This window comes from Crocuta crocuta, unplaced genomic scaffold (assembly GCF_008692635.1).
Source record: "Crocuta crocuta isolate KB4526 unplaced genomic scaffold, BGI_CrCroc_1.0 scaffold535, whole genome shotgun sequence".
Classification (NCBI taxonomy): domain Eukaryota; kingdom Metazoa; phylum Chordata; class Mammalia; order Carnivora; family Hyaenidae; genus Crocuta; species Crocuta crocuta.
In genome coordinates, this window is record NW_027527816.1 from 89457 (window position 1) to 94815 (window position 5359).

At 40.3% G+C, this 5359-nt stretch overlaps 1 pseudogene; it reads right to left on the reverse strand.

The window, feature by feature from the left end:
* Positions 1-1086: 1086 nt before the first annotated feature.
* LOC144240994 (olfactory receptor 2B8-like) lies at positions 1087-2049 on the reverse strand (annotated as a pseudogene).
* Between the last annotated feature and the right edge of the window lie 3310 nt (positions 2050-5359).

Consider the following 5359-nt stretch of genomic DNA (forward strand, 5'->3'; position numbering starts at 1 on the left):
GGCCCATGGGGGAGAAGGGGAAAAATAGTGGAGGAGAGGGAGGGAGGCAAACCATGATAGACTCTTGAATGCTGAGAACTGAGGGCTTATGGGGATGGGGAAAAGGGAAAGGGGGTGATGGGCATGGAGGAGGGCACTTGTGGGGATGAGCACTGGTGTTATATGGAAACCAACTTGACAAGAAACTCTTGAAGGGGGAAAAAACTATTTCTGTGTTACTATAGGTAAAATGTGTAGAATATGAAATAGGACTTGGGTCATGTACTGTTCAGATATAATAATGTCCTTAAAAGTCATTTTGTAACAAACAGAGTGGCTCACAAACTGAGACTCACCAACGTGCACACCCCACATTGGTGTTTCTCTGACTCTTCACAAAAGTACACTAAGCATCAGCTGGTGTGTTACCAGCTCATCTTCCCAATATCACTGACAGGTATGCATCACCCCCCTCTGTGACATAAAGGCTACATAAAACTACTGTCACACCTGTGTGGTCACATTAGGACTTGATATCTGAATGGCTTTGAAATCTGAATGACTTGATATCTGATTGATGTTAGTAGGTTTTTCTTTGAGCGAAAAGGTTCTTTTTTTCCTCACAGTTGTACTACTCTTGGGGGGAAAATGTGATACAATCAATCCACAGACCTTAAAATAGAGCCATGATCAAAGTAAAAAAATAAGTGGTATATCTCCATTAATTGCTAGAATGCACTAAAATGTTAATATTTCTTATACTAAACATTAGTGGCTCACATTCTTACTTTGACTATGTCTTTACCATATGTGTGTAAATGTGTTATTGCAAGTAGAAAGGGAATAGTGTTCTCAAATGGGGGTGAAATAAGAAAAACTTGTGGAGCTTTTTAAAGTAATAATGTGATGCAGATGCTGCAGGAACACTAAATCAGCATCCCTGGAGGTTGTAAAGAATCCATGAACTTGATCCATGATTTTGAACACTCACTTGCATCTAAGAATGAGGTAACAAAATTCCCCTGAGAGTTGTCAGAAATGTTGGATGACACACGCAGGACAAAAAAGCTTAAAGCCTCCGACATTCAAGTCTTTCATCAAGGGTCTTCATCCCAAGTCATCAGAGTCATTGCCCCTACAGAACACCTTCTTCATTGCTCCCATCACATCCTTGTTCCGCAGGGTGTAGATAAAAGGGTTGGCCATGGGGGTGACAATGGTATAGAAGAGAGAAACGAACTTACCCTGATCCTGGGAATAGTTGTTGCTGGAATGGAGGTAAGCGTAGATGGCCGTGCCATAGAACAGGGAGACCACGGTGAGGTGGGACCCACATGTCCCGAACGCTTTCCTCTGCCCTGCAGCTGACTTTATTCTTAAGACCACCCTAACAATCCGACCATAAGAGTATGTGATTAACGCCACAGGTATGAGGAGAATGATCATGCTGACAAAGAAGGCCTCAGACTGATTCATAGTGGTGTCAACACAGGCAAGCTTGAGCAGTGGAGGGATCTCACAAAAGAAGTGATCTATTTTATTTCTCCCACAAACTGGTACGCGAAAGATGAGCACCGTCTGCAATGAGGAGTTGGCAAAACCAATGAACCACGATGCAGACGCCATCAGGGCACAGAGGCGAGGGTGCATGATCACCGTGTAGTGCAGGGGCCTGCAGACGGCTGCGTAGCGGTCAAATGCCATCACCCCTAAGAGGATGCATTCTGTGCCTCCCAACCCTAGAGAGACGAACAGCTGAGCTACACAGCCGCCAAAAGAGATAGACTTGTCTGCTGCCCTGAGATGAACCAGGAGCTGAGGAACAGTGCTGGTCGTGTAACACAGGTCCAGAAAGCTTAGGTTGGAGAGGAAAAAGTACATGGGAGTGTGAAGGTGTGGGTCCAGGCGGGACAGTGCGATGATGGTCGTGTTTCCCAGCAGGGTGAGCAGGTAGAAGATCAGAAGCACCACAAAGAGGACTCGCTCCAGTTGAGGCCGGTCAGAGAAGCCCAGCAGGATAAACCCAGTGAAGGAACTTCCATTTTTCTGCTCCATCCTTTCTTACCACATGTTTCCTGTCAACACCAAGTATTTAGCAATTTTTAAAAGAAATCTTCAAAACAATAAAAAGTTGGCAGGAGGTGGATCTATATCTTATTATAAGACAGGCCATAGCATTTTATAAGTAACTATTTGAATAAACGATGGACTCATGAATTTGACCAATTAGTTTCTATTTGGTTTCACATTACCACAAAAAAAGTAAATCACTAATATTCAATATATGAAAAATCAAATAATGGACCTGTGTCTGCATCCGTACAAAAGGTCTTTCAGTGTCACATTAGTAGGCTTAAAGAACTACAAAAGTATTTGGACACTTTAGAGAAAATGAGGGTGTGGGAAAAGGGGGACAGAATCCAGAAAGAATGGAAAACACATGCAGACAGAGAGGGACTCATTATGTTTCATATGTATCTCATAATTCCACACAACTGAAATGTACACACCACACGTCTGAGATTATAACACAATATGATCTTGAAAAAAAACTCAGGGATAGTAATTTATGACCTGGAATATATTTATACAAAGAATTCAATTACATTCAAACTATCACTACTAGTTCTGCATATAAACATACATGTGTGTATGGTAGTAAAACAATTAAGTAGTCAGAGAGAAATTGACACCACCACCATTCAAACAGTGTTTAACTTTTGTCCGAAAGATGCTTAAAAGTACCATATCATTTTAACAGAAACTCCAAAAATTCATTGGCTGTGCAGAGTCCTTTGGAATCAGAACTCTAAAATCCAGTGGCCAACACTTTCCTCTTCCTTCTGCAGATTTCTGTTTCACACATTACCAACTAGAGGTCATTAAGTTCCTGAAAGAGGTAGGCTTATTCCCTATCAACATTCTAATCAGAATAAACATTTAAAGAGTTATCCAAATGTGTAATCTATGTAAAAGGTGTAATGCTTTACATCATTTCCTATGATAATTACATAGGTAAATATATAAAGATAGATACACACTCAAAGCAATGACAGGTCAAAGAGCTACAATGCAAAACCTAGCATATTACAAGGAAAGGCATAAAGGAAAGCATATATTGGTATTGTCAATATAATAATATATTATTATATATATTAATTATATAATACCAGCCCTAAGGCTCCAAGGCTCGTCTGATGACATTTTCATCCAGCTGTCTAGTACTGAATGAGCATAGTAACAAACCAATGAACGAGGCATCAGAGGATGAGTATTTCAGTTCTATCATATCCATATGGGTAGGCATCCAGTACATTTTTAATTCTTCCAAGAGTTTTAAAATCTGAGTCAAGTTTGGGGGTAGACCCATCGATGTGTGAAAGAAACTGGTACAACACTGACATAGACACTGAATAAAGGATGTAGTGTTTCACACTTTTTTATGCCTCCTTGGATTTCCTATAAAGGTTGATTAGTGGTCTCCAAAAAACAAAATCTATATACAANAGCCTGATCCCGTGAGAAGCTGGACAGAACTCTCCAGTAGAACCTTGCATCTGTGATGGTAGAAATACTCCGTCCTCACTGCCCAATACTATACCCACTCTCCACCTGTCGCTACCTGTGCATTTAAAATGTGCTATGTACAGGGGTGCCTGGGTGGATCAGTCACTTAACTATCCAGCTTTGACTCACTGTTGGTGAGTTCGAGTCCCTCATTAGGGTCTCTGCTGTCAGCACAGAGCCCACTTGAGATCCTCCATACACCCTCCTCTCTCTTTCCCTCCCCTGCTTGTTCTCTCTCTCTCAAATGAAATAAAAAAATCAAGAAGCATAATAAAAATAAAATGTCTTAGCTACAAAAATAAAAAAGAAGAAAATGTATGAGCCAAGAAACTGAAATTACATTTTAATTGTAATGAATTTAAATTGAAATAGCTTCCTGTGGATACGTCCTAGTGCATCGGACAGCCCGGCTCTGGAGCATGAATTGCATCAGGTTCTGTCCTGCCTTGGCAGTGGCAGCCTTTTGTGCACCCCTGAGTCTGTCACTGGCTGTGAGCTCCCCCACCATGTTCCCAGACCTCCTGGCAACGTGGCTCCTTTCAGCTGAAGGCAATTCTCTCAAGAAGGGAATGGCTGTGAAGCTGGAGCCCATATTCGTAACAAATCGGGTTTGGATTAGAGAATCAGTAGGTAAAGAGCATCTGATTTAGACCTGATCTGACCTAAAGATCTGATCTAAAGGTCACCAACAGTGCTCACACAGGAGTCCATTCATGATGGTGTGCAAGGATGGAAGGACGGGACCTGGTGTACTTCATACAGCACCTCAGTGCAGTCACACACACATGCACTCACAGGTACACAAACACACACAGAAACACATGCACGCATACACACACATACACTACTTTCCCTAATTCATTAATTATGAAAACACTAAAGCTTCATACTACCTTTTCTTCATCATATTGCTATTCGTACTCATGGGAAGGATCAGCTTTTCTTGTTAACAATAAAGTCACAATACAGATGCATTGACACAATTATCACAAAATGGAACTTGCTTTTTGTAATTTTCAACATAGCATTTACAAACTCCATACATATTTTAGATATTTTGTGATAACTCATAAGGGAGGAAGTAAGCATTTAGGAAATATAAATTATGACAGTAAGTTTATGTATTGAGAACAAATATTGTCTTATTTCACAGACAATAATGAACCAAAGGAAAGCATGGGATGATGTAATTATGCATAAAGGACATATTTTATGATCACTAAATATGAATATTGAAATTATTTTCTGCACGTGCATAGAGAGGTATAATGAATGTACTAAAATAGATGAAATGTCTAGGAATGACATGGTGGCATTTGTAATGAACAATTATATTTAATTCCTCTATTTGCTGAATTCCATAGTCGGCTCCTTCCTTTAGACAATTGACCATATATGCAAATCATTTAGTATTTTTGTTTCAAGAACAATTGTAACTGAAAATAAGCTAACTTGCCAATTCCTAGAGCAGCACAGAGAGTTAGTTCCATTTTACTCACCTTTTTTTTTTTTGTCTTCTCTGTCGGGATCTAAGCTATTTCCCCACCTCACTTCAAGTTACTGCCTAAATACAGTTCTAGGATCGGAATGAGGACATGTAGAATCATTCAGTGTTTGCAGCAAACGCAAAGGTTGACTATATCAGCACTGACTCATCCATGAATTTTTCTTAAGAAAGGATGCTTTCTCAGGATGACTTCATGTAGTACCAGAGATCTGCACTTTGCCTCTAGAAGGTAGATGATGAAGACAATTGCAAACTTTCAGGATAGTTTCCCGGGTACGATGACCTGCCTGTGTGACAGGGAGACCC